General features: G+C 49.6%; 1 protein-coding gene and 1 pseudogene across 1 annotated transcript in view; one reads left to right on the top strand and one right to left on the bottom strand.

Annotated features, from left to right (window-relative positions):
• The window catches only part of LOC114779586 (probable 2-oxoglutarate dehydrogenase E1 component DHKTD1, mitochondrial), a 134,204-nt gene that overhangs the window by 98,869 nt on the left and 21,249 nt on the right, over positions 1 to 14,086 (top strand). The window lies entirely within an intron of this gene.
• Positions 3,158 to 13,945, bottom strand: LOC114779588 (cyclin-dependent kinase 17-like; annotated as a pseudogene).

Genomic DNA, 14,086 nt, shown 5'->3' on the forward strand with positions numbered 1-14,086 from the left:
AGAGAGGGAGACTGACATGTTCCATCAGCCCTCGTTTTCTGGATGTTCTTCATCATGCTCACAGGCAGGGACAGCGGCGTCTCCTGCAGCTGCTACTGGACCTGAGCCACAGGCACCTGATCTGCTGGACGTCCCATGGCGGCAAGTTCAAGCTGCTGAAGTCGGAGGAGGTGGCCAAGCGGTGGGGTCTCAGGAAGAACAACATGAACTATGACAATCTGAGCCGGGCGCTGCGGTACTATTACCATAAGGTGGGTCTCACACCACGTCCCACCACCACACCGTCTTCATGCGGCGCCTCATTTTCTCCATCAGGAAGGTGATCCTGAAACTCGACTCGGGTGAACTTGTTCAGGAGGTGGTCAGCGATGGTCAGGAAGAAGAGGGCGAAGATGAGGAGGGTCCTAACCAGGCCCTCCACCCCAACCTCAGGTCCCTGCGGAAGAACCCGGAGAGCCCCAGACGCGGGGAACGCAAGATCTTCACAGCTCAGGCGTGTCACGTTCTACACGACTTCATCACACTTACTGATCAGGTCTTATTGATCAGGTTATCAGCGCCGGTTCCGGTCTGATTACATCACGGTCCGATCACGTCACTCAGCGGCTGTTTACTCTCCTCGCCGGCTGATTTCTGACGTCTTCCAACAAAGGGGCCTGTCAAGCGCCGATGACCTTTGACCTCGTCTGACCCTGCTGATCTGTCAGGTTTTGAAAAGAGCTGATAGATTATATTACAACGCTGCTTCCATAAAAAAACAAGTAAAACGAACGTTTTAACATGATCGTCATGAATATGATCGTCGTGTTTCACTCGGGTCCTCCCTCTGAAAACAGAGACGCACGCAGGACGCCACCAACGGAAGTGTCACCATACACTGCCATGTTTTATATGGTTCCAACCGGGTCTGCAGCATTAATAATCTCACGTATCTGACATATTTTACTGTGTAGTGCTAGGAAGCTGGAACCCCATGGAATCCGGGTTCCGGCTTCCTAGAACTACACAATAAAAATTGCAACAGGAAGTGACAATTTTAACCAAAAAAAGGACGATGACATGTAAAATAAGTCTGGACAACATACGGGTTTTCTCACATTTCACTCTTTTTTTAATTTTGCTTGTGAGACTTTTCACATTCGCCGCTGGCTTTTTCAGTCGCCCCGCCCCCTTTTGCGTTTTTTGCTGCTTGCGGATTCGTTGCAGGTCTGGCGCAGTTCTTCCGAGTGGGCGGGGCTTCGCTTCATTGGCCAGCAGGTGTTTGAGTGACAGCCCCGTTCCCCAGTAGCTATGGGATACGCGAAATAGAGCTGTTATACTCGGATCCTTTTCAGGATCCGGCTCCCTATGAATCACTCAGTAAACTGATCCGTGTGCGTGAGTCACTTGAGTCAGTATTCAACCGCTGTGAGTCAACAGAAGTGCCTGAAACGTCTTTTAAAAGAAAGTAAAATGCCTTATGATGAGTGAATGACTTTAAAATGAAAGCTGCTCGTTTGAGCAATCCAGATTGGGCTGCATGTTTTCGGCTGTGCGGGAAGTTAACCGCTGGATGCACTGACTCGGGTTAGGAGCGCTGACCCGGATCTCTCAGCGATTCTGATTCAGATGGTGCAAAGAAACTGTCAGTTATGCATCTTTTATGGTAGTAATTGATTATTTTAATGATGAAAGATGTATTTATGTGACGGAGTTTAAAATTTAGTAGTTAGCACTCAAAGGATTCGGTTCAGTGGAGACCTCAGATTCGTGAGTCATGAGTCACACAGGTGAGTCATGAAGTGAAGTGATTGTCATTGTGAAACGCTGCAGCACAGCACACGGTGTTCACAACGGAATGCGTCCTCTGCTTTTAACCAGTGGGCAGCCATGATGGCCAGGCCACCGCTGCCCCATGAATCTCACACACAGCTCACATGTGGATCACAGCATAATCAATTCATTTCCTCCACTGGAGACGACCCCAGCACAACAGGAAACTTCTGTTCTGGCTCTTTATTTAATGCTCATTTGAAAGGGTGCAGCAGACGTGCATGATGGGTAATATTTTCAGAGGTGGAGGTTGTTTCTGAGTATGTGTTCAGGATTTTTGCACTTTTCTTCTAGAGGTGTGAACAGAACCATCGCTTCTTGCCCCCCTGCAGCGCTCATCATCCACATCCTCATCACAGTCAAGTAACAGCCGAGCTCATGTGATTTCACAGGAAACCACGTATGGAGAAAGATCTTTTCCAGACGGGCACCAGATTTTATTTCTCCACACTTACCTTAATATTTTTATCAAACGTGGTGCCTTATAGAAATGTATTTTTTTAAATGAACCAAATTTCATGTATATCCTTATACAGTACAGTCTCCCACAGTGGGGATTAGTTTAAAATGTTGGATTTTAAGAGAGGATTGATGTTTTTTTGATGATGAATTAATCCTCTTTTTTCCATTTCTACCATGGTTATTAGTGTGTAAAAACCGATATGAACTGAGTATAATTTATTATAAAAGATAAATAAAAGTTTCAGACACATCATCTTCTCATCCTTTATCTGAAAAATATCAAGCTGAAATGGAGGTTCGGGTCTAGACCCCCGACATGCCACAACGAGACAAGAATTCATAAATAAAGCTATCATATAAAATACATCTCTTGAACACTTTTCTCAGTACTGATAAGGAGCTCGGACGGGACGGGCACATCCTCAATATGAAGACAGCGACTGAGCTTCGCACTACGGCTGCATGCAAAACAACAGACTGAATAGAAAAAACTCCACAAGTCGAACACCGATTAAAAAAAAAAAAAAAAAAATTCATCAAATACAAGCTACATGGGACACGCAGTCCCAGGTGAGGAAATTGGTGGTGGTCGTGCAGGATCAGACGCTGGAACATATCTACCTCTGTCAGGATGACATGGTCCCATGACAGTTCCACGAAGTTCAATACTAACATGTGGCAATTGTAATTTAACTAAAGAGTTAACTAAAAAAAAAAAAAAGAGGACTGGGTGTGTTTCCAGAGATTTACAAAAAACTCTGGGTGATTTTTGAGGATTTGTGCACAATAAACACCTTAAACACCAATCCACAGAGACGGCTGGTTTGAGACAGTAGTTCTAGTTTTTAGCAGCATTGTTCGTTTTCTTCCCAGGCTGCTCCGGGGAGGGGCGGTGGGGAGCAGGACGTCGTGGGTGCAGACAGCGGGTTCCCTGCATTAAAACAGCATGCTCTGTCTTCTGTTCTTGCAGTTTCCTGCACAAGGGGAGGTCAAAGGTCATTGTCCTCGGTGAGGAAGACGCGCGTTCGGCCGCGGCGACGCCCACCTGTTTCCGGGTACAGCGAGCTTCGGTGGCCTGGATCCCTCTGAAGCTGGACCTCCCTCAGTGCAAATACAGATGAGCCTACAGGGACATTGTCGCATGGTTACTGAACGCTCCACATTTCGGAGACGCCAGGAAACAGGAACTCACCCTCTGGCAGCGTGTGGAGGCGCGGCCCCAGGCTCCTGAAGTACGGCTGCTCATGGCTTCATCTGCCGAGATCCTCTTCTTACACTCGTACTGGTCAAATGATGCCAGATCAGCAGCGATCGCTAAAACCGATCGCTAAATTGATGCAGTGGAACTGGAGCATCAGAGACTCACCCTCAGGAACGACAGCAGCAGGTCGATTCCATCGATTTCCAACCTGGACAAAAATATTACTGCTATATTAATACATGGATCTGTTGTTTCCTTTTAACAATATTTAATCTGAGGTCTGTAATTCAGCAGTTCCTTGACGTCATTTGACTATCTAATTAATGAGCCCAATCTAACGGGGTTTTTGCCCTTAAAAAAAATGTGCATGGGAAAATGCACCATTCTGTTTTAATATTTGTATCGTAAATTTTTCCAAAGAGGAGAACACGTCGCTCCATTTCAGCGTTCTGGCTGTCCATGCGGAGACCGCAGAAGGAATTCCAGTCAGGTGCGAAGAAACCGAACGAAATCGCACCTCGGCGCATGATTGATGAAGGGCTTGCGGCCTGTATTTAGGAAAGTTGTAGGATTTGAATTCTTCAATGGAAGAAATTCCTGGCCACCTCTCTTCAGTAGGCGTCCCTGCAGATCACAGCGAATTGGAAACACGGATAAATGCGCGAGAAAGGTGAAGAAAAACATTTCAGTCCTGCAAATCCGGAAAAGACCAACATCTCAAGCTCCCACCAGCAGAGGGCAGCACTCACCCAGCAGCCGAAAGATGAGGTGCAGCTCATCCTCCACCGTGGACCCTGGGAACAGCGGCCTCCCGGCTGCCATCTCATAAAATATGCAGCCGACGCCCCTGAAAAACAGACTGATATGCGGCTGCTGCGATTTCACGGGGGTCCATGTAACATGCACGATACCACATACCACATATCAATCTGTGTCGAGTACTCGGAGGAGCCCAGAAGAACGTCTGGAGGTCGGTACCACAGGGTCACCACTTCATTAGAGTACGTCTTCGTAGGGACGGACTTCGCCCGGGCCAAACCTGGACAAACCGATTTCAGAATCAGCGAAGAACAGATATAAATCAATAAGACTGAATCCGCGACTCCTGGACTGCTCGATTAATGAAAAGCTGACCAAAATCGGCCAATTTCAGCTCCCCCCGGTCATTGATGAGCAGGTTCTGGGGCTTGAGGTCTCGGTGCAGGACCTTCCGCCGGTGGCAGTAGGCCAGGCCTCGCAGGATCTGGAACAGGAAGACCTGGGCGGACAACATGCACGCCAGTTTTATTCCAGCTCCAGACTTGTCCGGATGTCCGGGTGGGAGCAGATGCTCACCTTCACGTTGTGCATACTCATGATGTTCCCACAGTCGTCCATGTACTGCTTCAGGTCCTTGTCCTGCAGTAGAGGTCACGTGGATCAACTTACACGAGACCTACGGCAGAACGGAGGTGCAACGTCTCTCTCCCTTACCAGGTACTCGAAGACCAGCGTGAGGGACTTCTCCGTGTGGACGATGTCATGTAGCGTCACGATGTTCGCGTGCTTCAGGTCCTTCAGCAGTGACACTGGGCAGGGGGCGAGAGAACGATCATCAACTGGCTCCTGACCCGGGGACCGGGCCACGCCCGACCGCCACGGCCCGCTCACCTTCCCGAATGGCGGTGCAGGGCGCGCCCTCCTCGTGCTCCAGCCGAATCTCCTTCAGGGCCACGAGGTTATCGGTCAGCTTGCTCCGCCCCTTGAACACCGTCGCGTACGTCCCCTGGAGGAACAGGAAGTGACAGTATTGAGGGTGGAGCGACAGAGCGCCGGTAAGAGCGACGCGCGGGATCAGCTGACCTCGCCCAGCTTGTCCAGCTTGATGTAGGTCTCCAGTTTCCCAAATCCTATTTCAGACTGACAGGAGAAGGAGATGATTATCACTGCTTTTATTATTTATAAGAAGACGGGGGGCGGGGACACCGACTCACCAGGGACGCCCGGCGGGACCGGCGGCTCAGCGGCTGGTCGAACGGCGGGCTGATCATCTGCAGCTTCTCCAGGTAGCCATCAGGGATGCGGATGTCGGCAGGCAGAGACAGACGCTTGTTCAGATCCTGGAGCAGAAAACGTAATAAACGCAGGACCTGCACGAGGTCGTGGTTTTCTCCGCTTTATTACGCCAGATCCGCCGCGTGGATCTGTGAATTTCTGCCGCGTTTGGTGCTGGTCGTAGGTTCAGCCCATATTAAGGTCGTATCATATTATGTCCTATCATGGTCTTTGGTAGAAAAAAAATGGGTTATAATTAAAGGGTTTTAAAAAACAACACACAGTTCCCATCATGCCCGTGGTCTATTCGAGATTAATGTTAATCCCGCAGTTTTAAATCCCCTGTCCCCCACACTGAGGTAACCACCTGATCACAGATCAGTACACGATTCCAATAAAAACTATGCGTAGTCATACGTTCAACGATTTGGTGTGATCGCTGGGCATAATGTTGACCCGACTCCAAGGAGCTCTGACATACCCCTCGTCCAATCAGATTCGTCTAATCCGTCCCATCACAGTCCCATCTGGACTGCATTACAATAATCCCAGTGATGTAATACAAAAACAAATCTGCGTCGTCCTCGCGGGGACCCAGCGCACCACGTTCAGAAGACAACTTGCTCCGGACAATGACGGTCCAGATCAATTCACAGAAACCACGGGCACAGACAGGGACAAACTCGCGAGCCCGTTCATGACGTGTCTCCATCAGGGTGAAACTCACAGCAGCAGAGATGCGCCGCGGGGCCTTGTTCCTCAGGCAGACGCCCGTAGGAGACTGGACCTCGTCAGATGACGTCCCCGAGGTCTGGTCACTCTCCCCGTCCGAGCCCATCTTCATGTTCTCATGGACGATGTCTGCAGACAATCAAGAAGAAAGAAAAACCCACACGTTTCCACAGAGAAGAGGAACCTGCGACTCGGTCTCATCAGAGAAGATGGAGGAGAAGATCCCACCCAAGCGACCGCTGTTGCGCGGGGCGACCACCAGGCTCCCCGGACCGCCCCCGGCGACGCCGTGCGGCCGGCAGATGGGGGGCTTTCTGAAGGAGCCCGTGTACTGGCTGAGGAACGAGTGGACACTGTGAGACGAGGCCGGGTATCCGTTCCTGACTATGGGCTCTGGGCGGGAGACAAGACCATCGCACGTTACTCATATCTGCCGGCCTCTAATCCGGCGACTGATCCGATATTTAATACGTCCGCGTTGCGTAACGAGACGGAGTTTACGCAACACGGAATAAAGCAGGTCCCCATGGTCCAAATCAGCAGAGAAGACGGCTCACCGCTGTCCTTCAGCGCTCTCTCCTCGATGGTCATCTGCTCGGCCAGCTCGGACAGGGACTCCTCCACCGTGCGGCTGCCCCGCAGCGTCTGCGCCAGGCGCCGCTTCAGCTTCTTCATCTTCTCCATGGAGCTCAGCGGGGGCCTGGGGGTCAGAGGTCAGACGACAGTAAGCAGCATGCCGCCCGTCACCGGGCCAATCCCACACAAGCCCGGCCAGACGCCAGACGTCCCGCAGCGCGAGCGGCAGAACCGGCGCGACTGGTTCCGCCAGGCGACATAACCGCACGGGCGCCGGAACACAGCCGGCTTTGTGTTACACCGCGACTGGAGTGGAATTCTCAAAGTCGGATTCAACTCAGTGTACTCATTCAACACACAGATCATACAGGAAGTGAAGAACGTTCAACCAAAACACATTCAATACCTTCATCTCCTGTCCCTATAGAATATTTCAGGGTGTAGAATGATATACATACAATAAAAACAGTTCGTTTCAGTCACATTGTTACAGTTAAAAAAACATTACAGTAAAAAAAAAGAATGTTACAGTTACGGGGGCCGGACTTTACAGTTAAGAGCGTTATAGGAACGTTACAGTTACGGGGGCCGGACTTTACAGTTAAGAGCGTTATAGGAACGTTACAGTTACGGGGGCCGGACTTTACAGTTAAGAGCGTTATAGGAACGTCACGGTTACGGGGGCCGGACTTTACAGTTAAGAGCGTTATAGGAACGTCACGGTTACGGGGGCCGGACTTTACAGTTAAGAGCGTTATAGGAACGTTACAGTTACGGGGGCCGGACTTTACAGTTAAGAGCGTTATAGGAACGTTACAGTTACGGGGGCCGGACTTTACAGTTAAGAGCGTTATAGGAACGTTACGGTTACGGGGGCCGGACTTTACAGTTAAGAGCGTTATAGGAACGTCACGGTTACGGGGGCCGGACTTTACAGTTAAGAGCGTTATAGGAACGTCACAGTTACGGGGGCCGGACTTTACAGTTAAGAGCGTTATAGGAACGTCACGGTTACGGTGGCCGGACTTTACAGTTAAGAGCGTTATAGGAACGTCACGGTTACGGGGGCCGGACTTTACAGTTAAGAGCGTTATAGGAACGTCACGGTTACGGGGGCCGGACTTTACAGTTAAGAGCGTTAGGAACGTTTCGGTTACGGGGGCCGGACTTTACAGTTAAGAGCGTTATAGGAACGTCACGGTTACGGGGGCCGGACTTTACAGTTAAGAGCGTTATAGGAACGTTACGGTTACGGGGGCCGGACTTTACAGTTAAGAGCGTTATAGGAACGTCACGGTTACGGGGGGCCGGACTTTACAGTTAAGAGCGTTATAGGAACGTCACAGTTACGGGGGCCGGACTTTACAGTTAAGAGCGTTATAGGAACGTCACAGTTACGGGGGCCGGACTTTACAGTTAAGAGCGTTATAGGAACGTTACAGTTACGGGGGCCGGACTTTACAGTTAAGAGCGTTAGGAACGTTTCGGTTACGGGGGCCGGACTTTACAGTTAAGAGCGTTATAGGAACGTCACGGTTACGGGGGCCGGACTTTACAGTTAAGAGCGTTATAGGAACGTCACGGTTACGGGGGCCGGACTTTACAGTTAAGAGCGTTAGGAACGTTATGGTTACGGGGGCCGGACTTTACAGTTAAGAGCGTTATAGGAACGTCACGGTTACGGGGGCCGGACTTTACAGTTAAGAGCGTTAGGAACGTTACGGTTACGGGGGCCGGACTTTACAGTTAAGAGCGTTATAGGAACGTCACGGTTACAGGGGCAGGACTTTACAGTTAAGAGCGTTATAGGAACGTTACAGTAAAGACGTGAGTCTGAGTGCACAGCGTTTTATGGTTTCATTACATGCACTGATCTGGTCAGACTGGCTTTATGATCACATGCGGAGTTAAATTAATGGGGGGACGGCTTGTGAGTAACGGGCGTGTCATTCATAAAACGCTGCCATGTTCTCAAATAAAAGCAGATGACTAACTGCAGATATTTGTTCAGGGAAGTTCGTCTGTCTGCTGTCACGCACGAGTGTGGGAGGAGAAGAAGTACGACTGAGAACAAGAGAGAACATGCCGGAGACACGGCGCCCTGACAGCTGGATATTAACAGGAACGCTCATTTATTTCTTAAACAGAAAAGTTCTTCTGACGCCTGGCAACAGTAGAACTGTTGCGCACGCTGGCGTGTCCCTCAGGAGCAGGTGAATGGTAGAACGGTAAATCACCTTGGCCGGGCCACGGCGCCATTCTTCCGGCGCCACGGCTGCTGTTGTTATGGCAACCCCGGCGAACTTTTACTGCAGGTTTTCGTCTTTCTGCAGACGTGCAGAGAGCAGGGGGACGGCGTGGTGATGGAGGAGTAGAAATGAAACAGAGGAGCAGGGTTGAAGTGCATCAGAAGATGAAGAGGGTGAGAGGACGGAGGGAGAGTGAATGCCGGGCCAATCCTGCCAGGCATCAGACGTATGCTCGGATGGCGCTCCGCTTCTCCAGCTGCTCTACTTAGCACTAAAACGGAGAATTCTGGATGCTTCCAGGCCGCTGCAAGCCCAGTGAGACGGAAGATGCCGGAAGAGAGGGGGAGATGGGCGACAGTGACGACGCCCGGCCCGCGGCGCTGGCCCACTTACGCTCGCGAAGCTGCGCGGCGCGTTTCCCACCGCGATGCCCACCGAATGCATGCTGCTCCGGCCAGTCGCCCACGTACGAAACGGGGTCACGGCAGCGCTCGCTCCAGTTAACAGAACCAGCATCTCCAAAAGCTGCCGAGATCTGACCACGCAATTCCATGATGGTCACCGAGACAAATTTCAAATAGTCTTCAAAATCACTGAAACGGCACATTAAATGAGAACCAAAAAAAACATCCACAGAATTCAGCACGGACGCTACTGGTCACAAGACGGAAAAAAACAAACCACACATGAAATGGTAAATTACGAAATAAGACATTTCTTCCTGAGGACATTAGAGGAAGGTTTGTTCTTCTTTAAACAGATCACTGAAAAATTTGTATAGTCAGACGACGCATTATTAACAGCATTTCCAGCTAGCATGTTCAACGTTAATCATGTCAAAAGAACGTCACTGAAGGACCGTCAACGTAAATACAAGCAATAACCACAGTCCTGCCACTGGGCCAGAGCTCTCAAATAAAGATGCATATAGAATTACAATAAAGATCTGAGGAAAAGAATAAAAATAAATAGACAAACGTCGAGCAAACATATCAACTTATCCAACAAGTCTTTGAACGGGTCCCCATCTTCTTCCAAAGATGTGAGTCTTCAGCTGTAGTTGTGCTGTCAACTGTCCCATTAAACATAACTGGTTTTTTATATCCACTGTGAGATTTTTCTCGCAGCCATTAGCAGGAGACAATGCGGGAGTTTGTGAAAGACCCTACAGTTTGGAACGGTGAAATGAAAGTTTGAAAGATAGTCTGTGTCAGTAGTGCTGAATTTATTTAATCACGCTGGGTTTCCGCTACCAAGAACACCAGATTAGACGCAGTATTGCCGATTAAACTCTTTACATTACTGTTGAACGACAAACCCTGGTAAGGCTATTATAGTTCCCCTATTATAGTTCTTACGTTTAACCAAAACGTTGTTTGGAGGCTGACTTTAACACAGGGATGCATAGCTTCGCTAGCTTAGCTAAGGTTAAGATTTGTAAACTGAGGTGAATTTCTTTAGGAAACCTTCAAAGTTTGAGAAAAGTTAACTAAACAGCTAATAACAGTCTAAATAGTTAACGCCTACGTTTAACCAAAACGTTGTTTGGAGGCTGACTTGAACACAGGAATGCATAGCTTCGCTAGCTTAGCTAAGGTTAAGACTTATAAAACAGGATTTTATAATGGCCAAATATATTCAAAACAATTGTCCAGCCTTACCTATGATAAGTAATCCCCGGGATCTGGTTTGGAGCGTACAGCGGTTTGTACAGCCCCAAGCAGCACAAGAGTGAGGCATTTTTATACACTTCTCTCCATAGACATGTATATGCTTCACTGCACAGCAGAGCCTCTCGCAATATGGCGGCGACGTTGACGTACGATGCAGCTCGTCATGCGGCGTCTAACCATATGTCTATGCGAGTCACGAATCTGAGGTCTCCATTGATCCGAATCGAAAGTCATGTGACCAAACACGTCACATTCGACTGAAGTGAGACTTCAGTCAGCTCGCAAACTTTGAGAGAATGAGTGATATGTTGCCGATTCAATCCATGTACTAATCATTTAAATCGCACAGACTGACATCTCGATTACGATTGCGATTAGATTAATCGTGCAGCACTAGAATATACATATACTGGCACCACTTCACATTGACTAATCAGCATCAAGAGCTGTTCCAATCGTGCAAACGATCCTAAAATCCACTTAAAATCATTCCTGATGCTGCAGAACTTCCAGCAAATACACCAAACGAAGCTGGAAAACGTGCCGGCGGTCCCTCTCAATGTCAGCGAGGTGAGCCGACTCAAGAGGCCATTTACCTAAACACCGTTAAAACGAGAGCGATAATGGCACTCCGGCAGAACGACACTCGTGCCACAGCATGACATTCCGGGCGCCAATGAAACATTTAACCCCGGCGTTCGCCCGCAGGTCCCGGTTCCTGCCCCTCCCTGTCAGGGACGGAGAGGGGCGTCGCACCAGCACGCTCACCAGAAATAGCAAGTAGGGCAACCTGATCAGGTTCCACCGCGAAAAACCGCAACCGGTGCCACGCCGGCATCGACGTTCCTGATTACGGAATAAACTGCGGAGTGAAGTAGGTGCATCGTAGATTCCATCGTTTTACTCGGTCAGGCGAGGCGCTTCGATTAACGTGAAAATGGATGCCGAGCAGGTGAAACGGAGGCTAGCCGATGGCGATTACGTTCTGGTTACACCGGAAACCGCTACGTCTGAGGTTGAAAAAATATATAAAAACGCCTCGTAATGCACAAAGCAGAGAAAGTGAAGTGATTGTCACATGTGATACACAGCAGCACAGCACACAGTGCACACAGTGAAATTTGTCCTCTGCATTTAACCCATCACCCTGAGTGAGCAGTGGGCAGCCATGACAGGCGCCCGGGGAGCAGTGTGTGGGGACGGTGCTTTGCTCAGTGGTACCTTGGTGGATCAGGATTCGAACCGGCTACCTTCTGATTACGGGGCCGCTTCCTTAACCGCTAGGCCACCACTGCCCCAAAGCATATACCAAAGCATGTTGGTACTGTCGTGTTGGTACGACATCCACCACAAGAACAACAGCTAGTTTGATTAAAGTGGCCACATCTGACGGGTCCGGGCTACTCACATCTGGACCACGGCCAATCAGAGGCAGACCCCGCCCTTCACCACCTCTGATTGGTTTAGAATACGATACAGACCTGATATGGGTCTGTTGCTCGAGCCACAGTGAGGTTGGACTGTCGCACCGTTGAGAAGTTAGGTGGAACTCCAGAGCCCCGAATCAGCATGGAGTCGGTAAAGTAGCGTATGAGCAACAGCATTTAATGGGGCAGCGGTGGCCTAGCGGTTAAGGTTCGAATCCCCATCCGCGAAGGTGCCACTGAGGTGCCGTCCCCACACACTGCTCCCCGGGCACCATGTCATGCTCACCAAGGGGACATTTAGTTTCCAGTGTTTCGCAATGACAGTCACTTCACTTTCATTTTCATCCCACCCTCCAGCCAAGGAGATATGAGGCCGGACGTTATTTACTGAACGACGCTGGAAACGCATGCGTCTTCGTTAATGGGGGTGAAAATGAGATATTTTAGGCAGCCATGACGAACAGCGAGTTATTACGGCGCAACATCTATAAATACCTGCGGGGGCAAGACGTCTGCATATTAAAACGTCGGCCTGACCTCTTCACACCACATGAAACTGTTCAGGTCCCCTCTTCTTCGTCCATTTGCACTCGTTTATTTCCTAAAGCTCTGTACACATTCTGCTGACTTGGGGTCAGCGTTTAAAGCAGAGTTGTCGTCACTGATCTCAGGACCCAGGAAAGTGAGAGAGGTCCTTCCCACCGGCTGGGTTCTGTTATCGGGACCTTGCAGGACGGAGCAGTAGGTGCCACCTCGGAGGGAACAGCGTGTGTCACGCGGGGTTCTTTTGTTCCCGCGGTCGCATTTTTAAAAATGGAGAAGAAGCGCTTGCGTCCTGGACTATGAATAGATGCGAGGATCGCAAGCGGCGGAGCAGCTGTTCCTCAGGGAAAAGTGACACGTTAACCTTCAGCCAGCTGTCCGTGGCCGAGGTATCTACACACAGACACATGAAACCTGAAAACACACACACACACACACACACACACACACACACCATCCAATACGCGGTACTCTAGTAACTCTGCCCCTCCTCAGACAAGAGACACGCGACTACAGCTGTCCCCAGTCAGGCCACTCGGCTCGGGTTACCCTGGCAACCTCGACCCCAAGGTCCTCGCCATGGTAACAGATGGGTGTGGAATGAAAACAAGGTGGGGCAGGGGGGCGATTTCTGGACAAAACTCTTTTAGCCCCGACAAAACTCAGAAGAACTTCATATATGTTCTCCTGCAGCCTCCCTCCACAACCTGTATCTCCAAAATCAACCTTCAAATCACAAATCTCACAAAATCACAAGTCAGTGGAACTTCATATCTGTTCTCCTACAACCTCCCTCCACAACCTGTATCTCCAAAAACTAATTAATCTACAAATCTCACCAAAAAAACCCACAAAATCCTGTAGAACTTCATATCTGTTCTCCTACAGCCACCCTACACAACCTGTATCTCCAAAATCAATCTTCAAATCACAAATCTCACAAAATCACAAGTCAGTAGAACTTCATATCTGTTTTCCTGCAGCCCCTCTACACAACATGTATCTCCAAAAACCAATTAATCTACAAATCTCGCAAAAAAACCCACAAAATCCAGTAGAACCTCGTATCTGTTCTCCTACAGCCACCCTCCACAACCTGTATCTGCAAAATCAATCTTCAAATCACAAATCTCACAAAATCACAAGTCAGTGGAACTTCATATCTGTTCTCCTACAACCTCCCTCCACAACCTGTATCTCCAAAAACCAATTAATCTACAAATCTCGGGGGGCAAAGTGGGGCAGCGGTGGCCTAGCGGCTAAGGAAGCGGCCCTGTAATCAGAAGGTTGCCGGTTCGAATCCCGATCAGTCAAGGTGCCACTGAGCAAAGCACCGTCCCCACACACTGCTCCCCGGGCGCCTGTCATGGCCGCCCA

The sequence above is a fragment of the Denticeps clupeoides genome, unplaced genomic scaffold, assembly GCF_900700375.1.
Source record: "Denticeps clupeoides unplaced genomic scaffold, fDenClu1.1, whole genome shotgun sequence".
Classification (NCBI taxonomy): Eukaryota; Metazoa; Chordata; class Actinopteri; order Clupeiformes; family Denticipitidae; genus Denticeps; species Denticeps clupeoides.